The sequence below is a fragment of the Bubalus kerabau genome, chromosome 21 (genome assembly GCF_029407905.1).
Source record: "Bubalus kerabau isolate K-KA32 ecotype Philippines breed swamp buffalo chromosome 21, PCC_UOA_SB_1v2, whole genome shotgun sequence".
NCBI lineage: Eukaryota > Metazoa > Chordata > Mammalia > Artiodactyla > Bovidae > Bubalus > Bubalus kerabau.
In genome coordinates, this window is record NC_073644.1 from 34,589,487 (window position 1) to 34,611,076 (window position 21,590).

Here is a 21,590-nt window from a genome sequence, read left to right on the forward strand (position 1 = left end):
ATAAAATCTACCTAGCGTGAGTGAAGTCAGTCAGACAGAGAAAGAAAAATATCATATGATATCACTTATATGCAGAATCTTTTTTTTTAAAGGCTACAAATGAACTTATTTACAAAACAGAAGTGGAGTCACAGATGTATGAAAAAACCTATAGTTCCCAGAGATTAAGAGGGGGGATAAATTGGGATAATGAGATTGACATATATGCACTACTATATATATAAAATAGATAACTAATAAGGACCTACTATATAGCACAGGGAACTCTAGTCAATACTCTGTAATGGCCTGTATGAGAAAAGAATCTAAAAAAAAATGTGTGGATATATGTGTACGTGTAACTGGTTTACTTTGCTGTACACCTGAAACTAACACAACATTGTTAAGTCAACTGACTCGGACAAAAAATTTAAAAAACAAACAAAAAACCTACTTAGGGCCAGTCCTGAGTCCAAGAAAGGGAGAGGTGTATATCTAATTACCCTCTTCTTGGTTTTTGGCTTCTCCTCCTCCCCCCACATTGCTGTTATCAAAAGTCAGCACCAGGACAAGTATTTTGAACAGGATAGTGAAGCACAACAGGAGTGAAACATTTGGGGGGTGTGTGTGTGTGTATGAGAGAGAGAGAGAGATGGTGGGATGGGAATGGTGCTGGAAGCTGACTGAAGTTTAGAATTTTGTTTTATGTATTTTTTTTTAATGTGTGTTATTAACAGTTGGATGACCAACACAGTTGGATGTCTTCCAGTTTTGGAAGATAACCTATGAAAACCTTATAATAATAGTAACAAGAAGAACAACTTAATACTATAAAACCTACTTACACTGTCTCATTTAATGAAACTGTTTATTTTGGTCCCAGATGACACGTGGCCTCTGTTATTTCAGTCTTTAGGAATATGCTTTGACTTTGCCTACAGACTTTTTTTCTTTTCCAATCATCTATCGATCGATCAATCTAGCTATTTATGTTAGCACAGTTTGGGTTCACAGCAGAGTTGAGAGGCAGGTGCTGCCTACAGACATTTGCTTCCTCTCTTTTCTGCTACTCTGTTTTCTCCCTCTGTACTTTCTTCTTTTTCATTGTGTCAGTATTTTTGTCCCCTTCCTCTCCTCCTTCTTTCCCTCAGCTTCTTCTGTTTTTCCCTTTTCCCGTCTGACTCTCTGTCTCACAAAATATCTGATGATATTTTCTTTTTCTTTTTTTTTTTAATTTTTATTTTATTTTTAAACTTTACATAATTGTATTAGTTTTGCCAAATATCAAAATGAATCTGCCACAGGTATACATGTGTTCCCCATCCTGAACCCTCCTCCCTCCTCCCTCCCCATACCATCCCTCTGGGTTGTCCCAGTGCACTAGCCCCAAGCATCCAGTATCGTGCATCGAACCTGGAATATCTGATGATATTTTCTTGATTTAGCTAACAGACAAGCAGAACTTTCAGGTTTTTGTTTAATTAATAATGAAAATTGCTAGAAGAAATAATCAACACAAAAATAAAGCCTGAGGATGTTGTAAATTGCACTCCCCCAAATTTGATTTTGAATAAAATTGACAGAAGAATGACAAAATATAAATCTTCAGCATTTGAACCAGAGAAATTGAACTTGGTAGGAATGTTCATCTTAAAACTCACAAAGTGTTTGAAATAGACAAAAACTGATGAATGAATCAAATTATGGTAATTTTAATAAAAATGGGTTGATCCTAGTGAAAATGATTTCAGTGAAATAAGAATGAACTTAGGAAACACAGAATAGTTTGTGCTGTGAAAGGAATTGATGAAGGAATTTAATCATCTCAGTTGGATTCACTTCTCAAAATTCTTTAATGATAAAAATTCATCAGTAGTGGCAAAATTCTGTTTAAAAATGCTTGTTTTCAACATTGTTATATTCAAAATATTGGAACAAAATGATAGAGTAAAAACAGCAGGGATAAATGTCCTAATCCTCTCCTTTAATCCTCATAGCTCTACAAATTAGGTGGATTAATTTATATCATGGAGAAATAGTTGAAGCCCAAGGACTTTAGAAAGTTGGAAACTATTTGGGCGGGGCGTCTGATTTATATACATTGTAATGATGAGGATACCTGTACTATTTTATGGTACCTATTTGAAAAGAATAGAACAGCTTGGATATAAAAATATTTTTCTACATGGAAAAATTTGGCTCTGTTAAATTTTAAATAGTTACAGTATCAAGACAGTATGGTACTGGCACAAAGACAGAAATATTGATCAATGGAACAAAATAGAAAGCCCAGAGATAAATCCACGCACATATGGACACCTTATCTTTGACAAAGGAGGCAAGAATATACAATGGATTAAAGACGATCTCTTTAACAAGTGGTGCTGGGAAAACTGGTCAACCACTTGTAAAAGAATGAAACTAGAACACTTTCTAACACCATACACAAAAATAAACTCAAAATGGATTAAAGATCTCAACGTAAGACCAGAAACTATAAAACTCCTAGAGGAGAACATAGGCAAAACACTTTCCGACATACATCACAGCAGGATCCTCTATGACCCACCTCCCAGAATATTGGAAATAAAAGCATAAATAAACAAATGGGACCTAATTAACCTTAAAAGCTTCTGCACAACAAAGGAAACTATTAGCAAGGTGAAAAGGCAGCCTTCAGAATGGGAGAAAATAATAGCAAATAAAGCAACTGACAACTAATCTCGAGAATATACAAGCAACTCCTACAGCTCAACTCCAGAAAAATAAATGACCCAATCAAAAAATGGGCCAAAGAACTAAATAGACATTTCTCCAAAGAAGACATACAGATGGCTAACAAACACATGAAAAGATGCTCAACATCACTCATTATCAGAGAAATGCAAATCAAAACCACTATGAGGTACCATTTCACACCAGTCAGAATGGCTGCGATCCAAAAGTCTGCAAGCAATAAATGCTGGAGAGGGTGTGGAGAAAAGGGAACCCTCTTACACTGTTGGTGGGAATGCAAACTAGTACAGCCACTATGGAGAACAGTGTGGAGATTCCTTAAAAAACTGGAAATAGACCTGCCTTATGATCCAGCAATCCCACTGCTGGGCATACACACTGAGGAAACCAGAAGGGAAAGAGACATGTGTACCCCAATGTTCATCGCAGCACCGTTTATAATAGCCAGGACATGGAAGCAACCTAGATGCCCATCAGCAGATGAATGGATAAGAAAGCTGTGGTACATATACACAATGGAGTACTACTCAGCCATTAAAAAGAATACATTTGAATCAGTTCTAATGAGGTGGATGAAACTGGAACCTATTATACAGAGTGAGAGTAAGCCAGAAAGAAAAACACCAATACAGTATACTAACGCATATATATGGAATTTAGAAAGATGGTAACAATAACCCTGTGTATGAGACAGCAAAAGAGACACTGATGTATAGATCAGTCTTATGGACTCTGTGGGAGAGGGAGAGGGTGGGGAGATTTGCGAGAATGGCATTGAAACATGTATAATATCATGTATGAAACGAGTTGCCAGTCCAGGTTCGATGCACGATACTGGATGCTTGGGGCTGGTGCACTGGGACGACCCAGAGGGAGAGTATGGGGAGGGAGGAGGGAGGAGGGCTCAGGATGGGGAGCACGGGTATACCTGTGACGGATTCATTTCGATGTTTGGCAAAACTTATACAATATTGTAAAGTTTAAAAATAAAATAAAATTAAAAAAAAATTTTTCTACATGGAAAAATTTGGCTCTGTTAAATTTTAAATAGTTACAGTATCAGAGTCATAAGTTTGACATTCTAATGAAAATTTGAATGACCTATTCAATCAGTTTTGTAAGTAGGTTAAGAAAATTATTAACCTAAATTTTTTCTCATCAATCAGAGTTAACTAAGATTATGTAATTATGTAATTTGATCATGGTAAGAATCAGTAGTTTGAAGGATGGAAGAAATTTGTGTCTCCCATGTGTTAGGTACTGAGAACTGAGTTTAAATATCAAGTGTGTGTTAGTTGCTCAGTCGTATCTGACTCTTTATGACCCCATGGACTGTAGCCTGCCAGGTTCTTTTGTCCATGAGATTCTCCAAGCAAGAATACTGGAGTAGGTTGCCATTGCCTTCTCTAAGGGATCTTCCCGACCTAGTGATTGAACCCAGGTCTCCTGCATTGCAGGCAGATTCTTTATAGTCTGAGCCACCAGGGAAGCCTTAAATCTCAAAGTTACCTTACAATTCTGGATGCATTTATACACTTTTGACCTGGGGTTTAATGAGACTCATTCTTACTTTGGTTTTAAGAGATCTGAGATTTGTAATAAAATATTCTCGTAGCTCAGTCGGTAAAGAATCTACCTGCAGTGCAGGAGACCAAGGTTCCATCCCTGTGTTCGGAAGGTCCCCTGGAGAAGGAAATGGCAACCCACTCCAGTATTTTTGCCTGGAGAACCCCATACACAGAGCAGACTGGCAGGCTACAGTCTATGGGGTCACAAGTTAGACGTGTCTTACCACCATCATTCTTGTAATTGAAAAGGGTGTCTAAATAGTGGTTTGTTTAGGATTGTCCAAGCCAATAATTACAAAACAGAAGAGGAGCTATCTTGCTGGTCACTTCTAATGCTGCTCAGCCCCTGGATTGCCCCTCTTCTTCCCCACTTCCCAGTTACCCACCAAGAGCATCTAGGTTGATGTTCAAAGAAAATTTGAAATAAACAAGCCTCCTTCTTGGAAGTCTCTTCGCTTCCCCCCTCAGCCCATTTCCACCTCCTAATTCTTTCTATAGGTCTCCTAGCATGCCAGGTGCTTCAGCCACTCCAGACCCACTCTGGGATATCCTTTACATTATTCCCTATCCTAGTGGTTCAGGGACCCTCTTCTTATACTTAACCTCTGCCATAGGCAGACCGCCTGTTCCTTCAATATGATCTGTTTTAGCTAAGTATTAACAGTGTGGTTTTATTTTGCCTTATATTTACTTACTAGCTCAAAAAAATTAACACTTAATTATTTTGATTACTTGTTTAATTGCTTTTCTGAACCATGGGCTTCATAAAGGCAGAGATTCTATTTTTCTTTGATCATAGTAAATATTCAGTAAATATTTGTCAAATAGCAAATGAATTGCTAATTGGAGCAAACTTATGCTAAGGTGTGAATAGCCAACCGATATGGTCTTAATCTTCCTAGACTTTTTTTTTTAATTAAGACTTTTTAAATGCAGTTTTAGGCTTACAGAAAAATTGGGGGGAAGGTAAAGATATTTCCCATGTACCCCAGCCCCACACAACCTTGCTCATTATCAACATCACTCAACAGTGTGGTCCATTTGTTACAATTGATGAACTTCCATGGACATCATAATCACCTGAAGTCCATTGTTTACATTAGGCCTCAGTCTTGCTGTTGTAAGTTCTGTAGGGTTGGACAAATGTGCAATGACATGTATCCAGCATTATGGTATCACACAGAGTAGTGTCGCTGTCCTAAAATCCTCTGTGCTCCGCTTACTCTTCACTGCCTCCCTGCTACCCTTGGCAACCACTGATCTTTTTACCGTCTCTTTTTCTAGTTTTACCATTTCAAGAATATCGTATAGATTGACTCATACAGTTGAGCCTTTTCAGATTGGCTTCTTTTACTTAGTAATATACATTTAGGTTCCTCAATGTCTTTCAATGACTTGATAGCTCATTTTAGTGCTGATAGCATTCCATTGGATATATCACGGTTTATCCATTCACCTAGTTGCGGGCATCCTGATTGTTTCCAAATTTGGCAGTTATGAATAAAACTGCTATAAGCATCCATGTGCAGGTTTTTATATGGACATATGGTTTCAGTTCCTTGGGGTCAATACCAAGGAGCATGATTGCTGGATTGTACAGTAAGAATATCTTTATTTTTGTAGGAAACTGCCAAATTGTCTTCCACAGTGGCTGGACTATTTTGCCACCATCATTGAATGAGAGTTCCTGTTGCTCCTCGTCATCTTCAACGTTTGGTGTTGTCAGTGTCCCTTATGTTGGTCATTCTAATATCTCTTCATGGTTTTAACCCAGAAGTTTTTGTATTTTATAAAGGAAAGGTCTATTATTTCAGTAGGCTAATTGTTGGCCCTTGGGTAGTGTAACAAAGTGGAGAAAAGATCACTCGGGTCTAAGGAAGGAAGTCATTTGGGGAGACAGGAGTTCCTAGAAAGGGGTACACTATTTCAGGAATGAGCAACCCCAGGGGAAGGTGTCTGCCTTAAGCTGTTATTCTTTTTGTTTAAAAAATAGTCATTCATTCTATTTATGAGCTCACAGATTTCTTATAATTTCTACCTATGTTTTCAGAGCAGGTCAGGAGCATGGAAGACTCTGCTGCTGTGGGGGTGGAGAAGGACAGAAGCGGTTGTTTACATGTACTATATGGGGACTTCTTGTCCAGTCTGTTCTTTATAAGGCAAACCCTATTGTCCATTGTGCTACTATCTCTTCACTGTTTGTTGACCTAACTAAGGGTTTTATAACCCTAGTAAAAACTTAAAAAAGTTTTAGGATGTTTGGTCTGTTGCTCTGTTTGTTTGAAAAAGTCTGCCTCCCTTTCTTTAGTGCTGGTGAGGTCAAATGCTGGAGCCTTTCAGCCTAACAGGGGGTGGGTAATAAGTTATGGTCAGGGTCAGCCACTCTGGGCATGGCTTATAGATATAGAACTTGCAGCAGAACTGGTTTCCTGTCAGTTCATTCTACTGAGACAAGCTTGTAGAGCCCCACCTGGTCAAGAAGGCCACCGTATCAAGACTGGACAACGTCAGCTTGATCTCTTTGTTGATTGGTTAAAAAAAAAAAAATTATGTGTTTATTTCTGGCTGTGCTGGGTCTTCACTGCTGTGTGGGCTTTTCTCTAGTTGCAGAGAGCAGGAGCTACTCTGTAGCTGTGGGGCACAGACTTCTCATTGTGGTGGCTTCTCTTGCTGCAGAGCACAGGCTCTCAGGCACATGGGCTTCAGTAGTTACATCTTCCGGGCTCTAGAGTCCAGGCTCAATAGTTCTGCCTCATGGGCTTAGTTGCTCTGAGGCATGTGGGATCTCCCCAAACTAGGGACTCAACCTGTGTCTTCTGTATGGGCAGGTGTGTTCTTTACTACTGAGCCACCAGGGAAGCCCTGATTAGTTTTAAAGTTAAAATTTTTTAAAGAATTTTAAAGAAAATACACACGTATGTATGTATAGAGAAAGAAATGAAAAAGGAGAGATGGAAGGGGGAACGGAGAGATGGGCAGAAATGGAGAGAAGGTGGGAGGGCAGAGGGGTTGCATTAAAGAAGAAGCAGATCATACACAATCTCTTGGCTTTTTGTTTTTCTTCCTACCTGTTTATAAGTACAGGAAAAGTGACATATAGGTTGTGACTAGACAATTTGGGATGATGCAGTCATGCAGTCATGCACTGAATAGGCAAAGCCTTATTAGGTCCTGTCCATGAACTGCATACACTGCCTGATGAGGATGGCAAAAGCAGAAAACTATAAAATTAAATGGGGAGGGAATTCTGCTTAATATTCTGTAACAATCTAAAAGAATGGGAAAAGAATTTGAAAAAGAATTGACACGTGTGTGTATACATGAACCACGTTGCTGTACACCCGGAACTAACACAACATGGTTATCCAGCTATGAAAAAAAAATGAAAGCATTAGTCACTCAGTCGTGTCCACCTCTTTGTGACCTCATGGACTGTAGCTTGCCAAGCTCTTCTGTCCTTTATATTCTCCAGGCAAGAATACTGGAGTGGGTAGCCATTCCCTTCTCCAGGGGATCTTCCCGACCCAGGGATTGAACCCTGGTCTCCTGTGCTGCAGGCAGATTCTTTACATCTGAGCCACCAGGGAAGCCCACTGTACATCCAAAACTAGCACAACATGGTTAATCAACTATACTCCAGCATTGGACAAAAAGTTAAAACAATTTAAAATATGAAAACACGTTAGTAGGAATCAGTCTCATTTATACTGAGGTGTGGGATACTCTTGGAACATGAAAGAGGATGCCCTTCAGAACAGAGTTTGATGTTTTTTTTTCCAATTGGAGTGTAGTTGCTTTACAGTGTTGTGTTAGTTGCTGCTGCAGAGCAAAGTGAGTCAGCTACACACATACATATATCCCCTCTTCCATGGATTTCCTTCCCATTTAGGTCACCACAGAGCACTGAGTAGAGTTCCTTGTGCTGTGCAGTGCTCATGCTCAGTCGTTTAGCCGTATCCAACTCTGAACCCATGGACTGTCGCCCACCAGGCTGCTCTGTCCATAAGATTTCCCAGGCAAGAATACTGGTGTGGGCTGCTGCTTCCTTCTCCAGGGGAATCTTCCCGACCCAGGGATCGAACCTGCATCTCCTGTATCTCCTGCATTGACAGGCAAATTTTTTTACCATTGAGACACCTGGGAAACCCGTGCTAGACAGTAGGTTCTCACTAGTTATCTATCTGAGCTTTAAAGCCCATCCTCGAGCTTCTGCTTACAAATAGGCAAAGTATTTAGTTAGTTACAAAAGGTATTAACTCGTTTGCCCCCAAGTCTCTGTCTTGCTAGTAATCAGAAGCCCAGTGATGCAACTAACATGGAACCAAACTCCCTATGACTCTGGAGATGGATCCCCAGAGATCCACACTTCCTCTCGGACCCCCACATTCACACTGCAACACTGCACTCACCCTTTAGAAGGCTAGAAGCTCAGAGACAAAAACTGAAGAATCTTGCTTAATAATGTATTCTGGATAAAAGGTTTCCAGATTTCGGTATTTCACTCTGTTGAAATTGTGCCTTAATAATAAAAATGGTATCTATTATTTATAAAGTAGCGGTTATGTTTTAGCTGAACTCTTGTGACCTGTATTTCCTTCTTCGACTCCTTGTGTGGTTTCAGTGTCCGGGTGCTTCAGTATTTTTATCTGTAGCTATGAATCTCATGGGGGTTTTGAAAATTGGAGAGAGAACATAGCATTGGTAAAGGTTTTTTAAGGATTGAGGAGTTGCAATAAATATGTATCTGATGCAGGAGTAGTGGTAATTGTAGGTAATCCACTTCTTTGAAAAGCATGCCAAAAAGTATAAAATTTTGTGATTGAGTTTTAGCAATAGTAATAATGGTTATAATTTATTGAGAAGTTACTATGTGCTAGACACACTACATTGTATTTTCCTCAATATATTTTTTAAAAGAAATCTGGGTGTTTTTGGAATGAAGATGCTGATGCTCTGAAGAAAAGATTGAGTAACCTAAGGCTCTCTTCCTCCACATTCCATGCTCTTAACTTCCATATGGATCTTCCCTAGTGGCTCAGACAGTAAAGAATCTGCCTGCAATGTGGAAGACCCAGGTTTGATCCCTGGCTTGGGAAGATGCCCTGGAGAAGGAAATGGCAACCCAGTTCAGTATTCTTGCCTAGGAAATCCTATGGACAGAGGAGCCTGGCGGGCCCCAGTCCATGGAATCGCAAAGAATCGGACATGACTGAGCAACTAACAGCTTCCATAATGGTGGCTTCCCAGGTGACGCTAGCGATAAAGAACCTGCCTGCAGTGTAGGAGACTTAAGAGATGTGGGTTTGATCCCTGGGTCTGAAAAACCCCTGGAAGAACCCACTCCATATTCTTGCCTGGAGAATTCCATGGACAGAGAAGCCTGATGGGCTACAGTCCATAGAGTTGCAAAGAGTCAGACATGACTGAAGGGACTTAGCACACAATCACAGCTTCCATATTTCATAGCTTCTCCCCCCATGATGCTGCCTGTCCTTCTGAATGCTGACTGTGTGCCATGATGGGTGCTAATCACTTCGCTAACATCTGCTAAATTAATCTTCCAAACAAGCCTTAGGAGAGGTACATATAGGTTTTGTTATATTCCCATTTTATCTATGAGCGTATTTATCTCATATGGTCACACAGTAAATAAGCGACAGACTCAGATTTGAACTAGACTGTGTCTGACCTGAACATTCACATTTACTGTTGCCTTTTATTGTCTGTGAACCAAATCAGTTCATGCTCAGAAGCTTTCCGTGGTTTCCCAAAACTCTTAGAATAAAATTAAGTGCCTTCCTTCCATTTTATATTTGGATCTTTTCTTTATTGGGATCTTAGGCAGGATCTGCATTGCAGCAAACTCAGTAGTTAAAACACTCAAGCTTAGTTGCAGCCTGCAGGCTCAGAAGCCCACGGCATATGGGATCTTAGTTCCCGAACCAGGGATTGAACCCACGTCCTCTACATTGCAAGGTGGATATCTTAACCACTGGACCACCAGGGAAGCCCCCAGAACTGAAGTGCTTTCTGTGTCCTGTGCTTCCTTGTAATTTGCCTGAGTCGAGCTCTGCAGCCCCTGCCACTGGCTCCAGCACTGCTTGTGCACAGCTCCTTGAATTGACCAAGCACTTTTCCTCCCCAGTCTGTTCCCTGCGCTGTGCTTTGTGTTTGGAGACAACCCCTTCCTCTCACCTCTTCTCCTTCCTTGTTTAAGGGACTTTTCCTCCAGGGCGACTTCCCAGAGCCCCCATCTAGGTGTGTCCATGATCACATCCTCTCAGAACATCTCTTGTGTGGTATCTGTCATCCGACTACCCCGTGAGCTCCGTCAAGTCTGAAATCCTGCTGTATTGATGGCCGTGTTCCAGTCCCTGGTACATGGCAGGCACTCAACAAAGCACTATTGTGCACATATGGCAGGAATGAATGGTCTTGATCCTATTTTGCCTGGACCCCTGGCTTTGTGACATTTCTGCATCTTTGTTTTCCACTCCACTCCCATCAGCCCTATTCTTATCTCTGCTTCTAGAAGTTTGTGCTTGGAGTGTCCTCCTCAGCTACTTTGGGCATGACCTAATCTGATCCCCTGCTAGAGATGAGCCCCTGGGGTGCATAAGAGTGTACATATTTGTTGGATTGAAGCAAATTGATATCATAACTCAGTCTTAAGAAGGTTTATTTCACAAAGGTCACAAGAATTGAATCAAAGAGCTGCTTCAAAACTTTCTTTTCTGCTCAATTACAAATCCAAACTTGGTTGAGACCTTAGCTAGAAAGGGCCATTTAAAGTCAGCTCAAGGTTTGATCTAACCCCCCAAGGAGGAGTAACCCGCCTTTCAGGCTTCCCTCACCATACCCCCAGGCCTGGGAGGAAGATCAAGGAATAGACTGGCTCTCCTTTTAGTGTGGACTCTGCAGGTAGCCCTGTTGTTGATAATAGCTCAGAATAGGGAGCTGAGAGCTGAACTTGAACTGCATGGATTTGAATCTTCCATGGACATATATGGAGCCTGAGTTTCCTCATCTGTGAAACCTCATGGATTTTTGTAAAGCATAAATGACTTGACATATGGAAAGCACATAGCAGAGTGCCTGGAACATTGTATTAATAATTACCCAGTAAATGATAGCTATTATTTCTATTATAATATTTTATAGCTAAATAGTACTTGGTGACTGCAGAGCATTTTCATATATTGTATTGTAGTAGATGGACAGGAAGTCCCTGGGAAACCCACATGGGTGGTCATTTTTTGTAGATAAAGAGATGACCTATCTCCAGGATCATTTTTGTAATTCTCAGTCTTAAATCTCATTTTTCTTCAGAAGAATCTGTAGGGCTATAGAAACAGAAGGTAGATAAGCTGATGGGTCAACAGGCTCTCCTCTGGCTAGCGTGGGATTCCTCCATATGCTCTATTCCCAGTGTCACTTTACTTACGCTTAGAATTTTCTCCAGCATCGAGGCTTCCCATGCATTTCTCCGGAAGCTGTTCTTTTAACATATTGCCATTAGGATTTTTTTTTTTCTTGAGATAAAACCTGAATTTTCCTTTGCTTAATTTAATCCCTCTTCACATACACCTCAGACCTCTTTAAATAATTCTTTTCCCTCCTTGCCTTTTGCACCTTTCAGTTGCTTGTAGAGAGTTGTCATAGATCCCTTTGGGCCTAATCCTATCACTGTAATTCATGTTGGGCAAGCTGTACATTTTGTATTAGTCTATGGGCATATTCTGAGAATGCTCAGTTGCTGGAATAAAGGCAATTCTCCTGTGGTATTATCCAAACCTTATCATCAATAACAGCTACTGAACGTGAAACAAAGCAAGTGACTTCTTGAGAAAACAGGGAAGGTGACAAATGGAAAGGTGTTGTTTACCTCTTTATATTATTATTCATAACAATTATGAGAGTGCCTTTGATATAAATAATTAAATATATAGCTGTCTTTATTTAATCTGTAATCTATACATATAGAGGGGAATACCACACAGAGAGCCCCAAATACTACATAAACTGAAAGACATTTAATTTTTAAATGTGAAGGAGTATGTGTGTGTGTGTCTATGTATTTAATGTTCTGAGAGTTTATCTAACATATTGAAGAGAAAACTAAGAGAAACTAGAAAGTTGACGGGCTGTACCCATCATCATGGGATGTGAATTTCTTTAAAGTCTCTCAGTTCTTCAGAAGCATGGGCCAACCTTTCTGATTAAAAGAGATACAGAGAGTTTTGAAATATACATTTGATCATCCACAAGCATCTCTGACATCTTGGAAAGTGTTTTCCAGGGAAGAGAAGGTTCCATAACCGATCTTACTAGATCTGCTGCTAAGTTGCTTCAGTCGTGTCCAACTCTATGTGACCCCATAGATGGCAGCCCACCAGGCTCCTCCATCCCTGGGATTCTCCAGGCAAGAGTACTGGAGTAGGTTGCCATTTCCTTCTCCAATGCATGAAAGTGAAAAGTGAAAGTGAAGTCGCTCGGTCGTGCCCAACTCTTAGCGACCCCATGGACTGCAGCCCACCAGGCTCCTCCGTCCATGGGATTTTCCAGGCAAGAGTACTGGAGTGGGTTCCCATTGCCTTCTCCCTTGCTAGATCAGGATGTATCAGTTTCTAGGAAGCCTTCTCATTGACTTTAGGGACTCAGCGTAGTCATGGCAGGACAAAGAGAGAAGAAAATATCACCTGTGAATGAATTTCTGACTCTCAGGCAGTGGGCCCTCCCCTTTGAGACAGTCATAGAGTTTTAGAACTTCCCAGCCAGAAAACAGTATAGGAATATAGTCTCTCCTGATTTTACCAATAGAAAATTAAGGTTTGAACCATAAGTGATGCATTTAAACCATGAAGGTGGTTGCAGGCAGGTGTGTTGTTTGAACCCTGACAGCCTTCCCCAGTTGTGCAGTGGGCTCTTTACTAACACTCAGCCCTAACTTGATACTCAAATTTAGCTTAGAAGTCTGTCCTGAGTTGAGCAATGGGCTGAAATGGATATCAACTAAATATTCTTTTCTAAAATAGCCCTTCTTAAACGTTATAAAGTCTGAGCTAAATGAAAGAACTGAGATTTACTTAAGTTAATTATCATTTCTGTTTTCCTCAAGGCAACAGAAGTTCCTAAAACAATGAGTCCAATGTTTACCCTCCAGTTTCCCCCTCTGATGACAGCCTGTAACCTCCCTCTCTAGCCTCGTTTTGTATTAGTCTTTTCTCATCACTGTGTCTTTTCTTGTGCTTTTTAATACTGCACTCAGAAAGTTCCTTTAAATATATATAATATATATATATTAGTATTAGTATTATATATATTCCCATTAGTATATATTATATATTAGTATATATTATATATATTACTATTATATATAATGTATTAGTATTATATGATCTGATCTGATCTGATTATATATATTAGTATTAGTATTATATATAATATATTAGTATATATTATATATATATTAGTGTTAGTATTAGTATATATTAGTATATTAAAGGAACTCAGAAAGTTCCTTTAAATATATATAAAAAATATATATATATTAGTATTGGTATTATATATATTCCCATTAGTATATATTATATATTAGTATATATTATATGTATTAGTGTTATATATAATATATTAGTATTATATGATCTGATATGATCTGATTATATATATTAGTATTAGTATTATATATAATATATTAGTATATATTATATATATATTAGTGTTAGTATTAGTATATTAGTATATTATATATTAGTATATTAGTGTTAGTATTAGTCTTTTCTCATCACTGTGTCTTTTCTTGTGCTTTTTAATACTGTACTCAGAAAGTTCCTTTAAATATATTATATGTATATAATATATATTAGTATATATTATATATATTAGTATTAGCATTATGTATAAAATATTACTATATATTTTATATATTATTATACAAATATATCATATACATTAGTATTAGTATTATATATTAGTATTATATATAATATATTAGTATATATTATATATATATCAGTGTTAGTATTAGTATATTTGTATTAGTCTTTTCTCATCACTGTGTCTTTTCTTGTGCTTTTTAATACTGCACTCAGAAAGTTCCTTTAAATATATATAATATATATATATAATATATATATTAGTATTAGTATTATATATATTCCCATTAGTATATATTATATATTAGTATATATTATATATATTAGTATTATATGATCTGATCTGATCTGATTATATATATTAGTATTAGTATTATATATAATATATTAGTATATATTATATATGTATTAGTGTTAGTATATATTAGTATATTAAAGGAACTCAGAAAGTTCCTTTAAATATATATAATATATATATAAAATATATATATAATATATATATAAAAAATATATATATAATATATATATAATATATATATATTAGTATTATATATATTCCCATTAGTATTTATTATATATTAGTATATATTATATGTATTAGTGTTATATATAATATATTAGTATTATATGATCTGATCTGATCTGATTATATATATTAGTATTAGTATTATATATAATATATTAGTATATATTATATATATATTAGTGTTAGTATTAGTATATTAGTATATTATATATTAGTATATTAGTGTTAGTATTAGTCTTTTCTCATCACTGTGTCTTTTCTTGTGCTTTTTAATACTGCACTCAGAAAGTTCCTTTAAATATATTATATGTATATAATATATATTAGTATTAGTATTATATATATTAGTATATATTATGTATATTAGTATTATATATATTAGTATTAGCATTATGTATAATATATTACTATATATTTTATATATTATTATACAAGTATATCATATACATTAGTATTAGTATTATATATATTAGTATTATATATAATATATTAGTATATATTGTATATATATCAGTGTTAGTATATTTGTATTAGTCTTTTCTCATCACTGTCTCTTTTCTTGTGCTTTTTAATACTTCACTCAGAAAGTTCCTTTAAAAATATATATATTATATTATATATAATATAATACATTATATATATATGGAAAGTATCTTTTCCATGGCCTCCTTCTGAAGTCAACCCAATTGTATGCTCAGTATTTCTGGACTGTTTGACCACCCATCTTTGTCTGAGACTCTATATATCTTGTTCCACCATCAGGGAACTCAGTTCTCTTTCTTCAGCTTCCTGCATGTCTGTTATGTCTCACCCAACACTACTTTCCTTCCCACCTCTGCTCTTGCTGCTACTTTAGGTTGCCCTAATTTCTCACAAAGGAGGAGCGAGAGCTTTTTCTGCATCATCTGCCCTCTGGGATCCTCTTCCTGCACTCTGCCCCCTCTGGGGAGTCTCTCTTCAGCCTTGCAGTCTCAAGGGTAGATTCAGAAACTCTACTTCTGTCAGACGCCCCTCTGCTACGCTCCAATCTGAATGCAGCTGTGTACTCCAGCCTGCCGTAGTCTCTCCCATCATGAATCTCCACTGGGCTCCTCTTAAAGCACATGTGTTTTTTGGTTGCATCATACTTCCATATGTTTTTGAAGTCAGCTAAATTTAGAACATTATCTATGGTGAAGTATATATAACATAAGCTACTACTATCTTAACCCATTTTTAAGTGGACAGGTCAGTAGTGTACTTTCACATTGTTTTGCAACCAATTTCTAGGACTCTTCATCTTGCAAAAACTGAAGCTCCGTGGCCATTAAACAACAACTCCCCATTCCCCCCACCCTAGCCCCTGGCAACCACCCTTCTCCTTTCTGTGTCCATGAACTTGATTGCTCTGGGTACCTTATATTCATCATAAATTCTGCTTCGAAGAGATACAAAGAAGTTTGAAATATACATTTGGTCAATTTATAAGCATCTCTGACAACTTGGAAAGTGTTTTTAAGTAAAGTTATAAAATATTTGTCCTTTTGTGACCGGCTTATTTCACGTAGCATGCTGTGAAATGTGTGTGTGTATATTTAGTCATTAAGTCGTGTCCAGCTCTTTGCAACCCTGTGGACTGTAGCCCAACAGGCACCTCTGGCCATGGGATTCTCCAGGCAAGAATACTGGTTTGCCATTTCCTTCTCCAGGGATCAGTTCTTTTACCGCTAAGCCACTGGGGGAGCCTATATAATGTGAAATATTATCACATTATTGTAGCATATTGCAGGATTTTATCCTTTTTAAAGGCTGAATAATATTCCACTGATATGAATGCCATATTTTCTTTATCCACTCATTTGCTGATGGACATTAGGTTTCTTCCACCTCTTGGCTATTGTGAATAACACTGCAATGAACGTGAGTATCCAAATATTTTTTCCAGATCCTGCTTTCTTTTGAGTCTGTGCCCAGGAGGGGAATTGCTGGAACATAAGGTTACCTTTATTAAATTTTGAGCTCATTGTGTATTGTGATCCTTGAGAATGAGGACAGAGTCACTATCATTTTTGTGTCTTCTGCACATCTCACAGTGTCTTGTAGGTAACTGGCATTCAATAGGGGTTTGTTGAATGAGTCAATGAGTGAAGGAAGCAAATGTTTCCTAGTATTGCATATGAATGACATGTAGATTGAAATATTTACTTGGTTTGTATCAGAAGTCAAATGGCAGGGAAAGGGTATATATAAATAAATATTTCTTTATCTTCGGAAATAAGAACCTATGAGCACTGTATATATTCTGAGGTAGTGCTTATATTGGTAGTTTTACAATAGGGAGTTGTAGCTTTATACAAATTTGAAGAAAAATTGTTAAACTTTCCAACTCCCTTTTTACTCTGTGTATAAAAAGCTGTAACCCATTAACTACTAAAAGTCACAGTTGTTTCTGGAATAGTGAAAGTAGCTGTTACGAAAATGATTGTAAAATGTAAAGTAATGGCAAACAGGTTGATGCTCTGTGTAAGGATCAGATAACTGGAGTGAAAGCAGCAATTATGTGTTCCTGGATCACACTGGGGCCAGAAGCGAGAAAAACAGACGCAGTGGCTGCATATTATGAAAAAGGCAGCACTTTATATTTACTTTGCCCTTAAAAGTTTGAATGATGTGGCTAACAGAAATAGACAATACCCACGGTTTGGAATACATTAAAGTGGCACATACGGTAAGACAAATTGCTATTTTATAGGCTTGCCACAATGTAGTAAATTTGTATTTCTGGCTTGATTCATAATAAATTTGCATAACATTTGCTGGGTTTTTTCATTGTTGGAGTTCATTCCTTTCAGCTTCTTTCTTAGGGGCAGCACCATCCATTATATAGGTCCAGAGGTCTATATATGAATAGAAAGAGTGGGGGTGGGGCAGAAATCTAAGGACAAAGGTCTGTAATCAAACAAGCTACAAACCTCTCCCCCTTCCCCCCACCACCCCCACACAGAAAACAGCTGGTATCAATTAAGATTTAGAGAAAATCCATTTTTAAAATGGGATACTGGTATGTAGAATGGGCCCATTCCCATTTCTTATTTTGCTTCTTTCTTTGGTGTATCTGTGCTCCAAGCTCAGATCCACTGCTTGGGGGTGTTGGAAAATTGGGGGACTGGAACACCGTATTAATTTAGATTGGGCTTCTAGAATATACCTTGATCCAAATGTAAATTATCAGGGAGAAAAACCTATAAATTAGCCACAGCCACAAATCCATTAGCCTCTACCAAGAAGAAGTCTCATTGGTTTTATAAGAATTTGGGTATCAGTGCGAATTTGATTAAAAAGCAGAACTATGGACAGCTATCTGGGTGATAGCTGGTGGATATATTGCTATTTTATTACTAGGTAATGTTTTTCTACCTGATTGATCTCATTTGGCCTTATCAACATAGGATTGAATCACATTAATTTAGACACTGTATGCATTTTTTATCTTTAGGACAAAATGAGTATGTATCAGTACTGAATCATTTTTGTTGCATTTACATTGCTTTATTGATTTTGTTGCATGGTTCAGACAGCCCTTTGAGTCTCACAATCACGCACCACTGTCCATGTCTGCCGGAGAAGGCAATGGCACCCCACTCCAGTACTTCTGCCTGGAAAATCCCATGGATGGAGGGGCCTGGTAGGCTGCAGTCCATGGGGTCGCCAAGAGTCAGACACGACTGAGCGACTTCACTTTCATGCTTTGGAGAAGGAAATGGCAACCCACTCCAATGTTCTTGCCTGGAGAATCCCAGGGATGGGGGAGCCTGGTGGGCTGCCATCTAATGGGTCACACACAGTCGGACACGACTGAAGTGACTTAGCAGCAGCAGCAGTCCATGTCTGCTGGTGACCTAGACATAGAATCTAGAACCCAAAATGAAAAGTGACAGTTACTTTTATGGGACTTGAAAAAAAGAACCAAATTCCTCTGGGCTGAAAAACAGTGTGCTGCATAAGCTGATTTCTGATGCTGCTTCTCTGAGATAGTATCATACTGTATAAATAGATCTCTGTACCACCACATGGTCAAGCTCAAGAGTTTGACTCTTGGTTTGACTCATGGTTTAGCTCAAGAGTCAAAGCAAGGATTTGAGTTCCAATTATGAGTGAAAATTATCCGAAGAGAAGCAAAAGGTGCTTGAAAATAGCTCCCTTATACCTCTGCTCTTGAACTCTTTGGAGGTACAATCCAAGCCATATATCATGCCCTGTGGTGCCCTCAGTAGTGATTCCTGACTTGTAACTGTATTTCTCTAGAGGATCTGAGCAAATTACATCCTGCTCATTCCTTATTAACACATTGTTTCAGTATCCAAAATGCTGAATCTATTTAACTTTGACTTATGACAGCTCTGTTGTATTTTAGCAAATGTGATATTTTAGAAGCACAAAATCTAAACAGAAACATGCCTTTCTCCCATGACATGTGGTGTCATTTCATTTTTCAGGAAGTTAAAAGCTCAAATACTATATATAGGCATTTTTGAGCATCCTAGCTTTTTTAAAGTTGATGAGGAAGAGTAAAGATACTCAATTTTGCTACACAGAAAGTAAAAGGAGTGTATCACAAAGGTTATAAGTCTACTGCTTTTAAATCCTAATTGTTTCCCCAGATTCTCCTGACATGATATCCTCCCTTCAAGATCAGTAATGTCTCAAGAATTTGGTAGTATTAAGAAATGGAGAAAGAGTAGTAATTTATACTTTAGCTGTGAGAGGCCCCCTCAGAAAGAACCAGTGCCAGGGACCAGCATAGTAATGTGGAGAAATACGGCTTCTTGAAGTTATTGGGTTTGAAAGGACAATTCTTTCCTGACTTTTTGTGTTCTCTTATTATCATAAGAGGTATATGGATTTGATTTATGAGCAGGTACTGCTGTAAATAATAAAATAATAAAATGGCATGTCAGCAAGGGATAAAGACTTACTTACAGAAGTTTAAGTGAAATTAAATAACTCCCAAGTCCACTTACAAAGGTGCCTGTTGTTCTCAGTTCAGGAATAGTTGAATGGCAATAAATACTGTGCTATGAAAGTCGGTTTGTCTTATGGATCAGGTTTTTATAAATGCTTAAAATGGAATGAGCACACCCTCTTTTCCCCAACGCTGATTTGTGTTTACCCTTGCAATGTATTTTGAAAGCTCTGCTCTGCTGTTTAAGTTGGTAGGAAGAACAGGCACTTGCACAGCATTTAAAACTCAGATGTAAAGCATTTCCAGTGCATTATGGATGCGCTGTGGGGTTTGAAGTTAACGTGAATGTCAGGCCAAAGTGGGGAGAACTTTATAAGATACTGAAAAAGGAACTCCTATGCCATTTGCTATGAGATGAGAATAAAGAAAAGAGAGCATAGAAAAGAAGCAAGTTTGTCTTCTTCAAATGTATCTGGGGAACATACCTGAAAGACAGAAATGACTGGAAGGTGTATCACTGATTTTTCTAGCATGTGGTATTTTGTGATCTAGGTTGCTGTGTTCAGGAAAAAAATACATTGATAAATAAGCTGCAGTGTAGTCCTCTGTATTTTTCCATGAAGTATTAGGCCTTTGTATAATACGTGCATAATTTTTATGAATCAGAACCTGAATCATAAATAAAATGTTAATTTGTAGACACATTTTAACTATGGAGCAGATGGAAAAATAGGAATGTGTTAGAAAACTAGGTATTTGCAGAAGCTAATGAAGTTAATTGGTCTCATTTGACTACCTTATTTTCCCAAACCCCCTAAAGACTGGGCTTTTTTATTTCTTTAATTAAAAATGAGTTTGGTATGTTAATATTATAACCTTTCATTTTTTCCTAGTTTTCTATATAAATGTCTTATTTATAGAACCACCCTTAGGAGTCCAGTATTAGTAAGAACATTAGTAAGCAGGGAGCAGTAAGACGGGTAGTCCTGATGCTATACAAAAGCTATTAGCCACATACGTTGGGATAATATGTGCTTTTACACCTCATTATTACTTCCCTGTCCTGTTTTCCTTTGATTACATAGAGAAAGACCTATTTTCCTCTAGCCTGAAAATGGTACAAGCAAAAATACATAAAATAATGACTGTTGAGCAGAATTTAATTTTTAAATATCAGTACTTGAACATGTTTTGATTGGTTAAATTACATGGTAAACTCCCATGGAAATATCAACAGTGTGAAATCAGAGAAATCACAGCCCTGAGCTAATCAATACCATGTGTGTAGATAATTTTCCCCAAATTATTCCTTGTATAAGGAAAAGTTAAAAAGCAAAATATTTAGCTGTTCACCAACGAGTGCTTTTTAATTAGAGCTTTATGTTTTGGCTGCCACTTTGTACCAGATAGTGAATATTCAATGTTCTGTTGCATGCTGCAAAGAATTCTGGGACATCGTTTCTCTAATGTCATCACTAACATATTGCGTTTGTATTGATTGCCTATGATTTCTGTATGCGGATGATTGAGTTTGCACAAACTACTTAGGGTTTCAAAGGATTTGGATAATGTTACACTATAGGATTGAAAAAAATATCTGAATATTGTATCACAGAGGGACAAAGACATAGTTTCAGTGCATTTATTAGGCCCTAGCTGTAGAAATAGGGACAATACAACATCTTTTTTAAGTTAAGAGATCTTGGAAAGGGTGACTCTAATAAATCCTGGGTTAAGAAGAGTGGTACGTGCTGCAGTTCTGAAGTTGTTTATTCATCTGGAATGTATTAGAATCTTGATTAATAAGAAGACATCTGAAGTTTTACATAAAAAGCAGATCGGGCATTTGGCAAATAGAAATGGAGAGGGAGAATGAAAAGCCAGTTCCATCTAATGCTATTGTTTCCTTTTGACCAAGCATTGCTCTTCCTAATAGTACAGAGTGAACCGACATTTTTTCC

General features: G+C 37.6%; 1 protein-coding gene across 2 annotated transcripts in view; it reads left to right on the forward strand.

Annotated features, from left to right (window-relative positions):
* Positions 1 to 21,590, forward strand: part of ZNF521 (zinc finger protein 521) — a 316,517-nt gene that overhangs the window by 86,516 nt on the left and 208,411 nt on the right. The gene's annotated exons all lie outside the window — the stretch shown is intronic.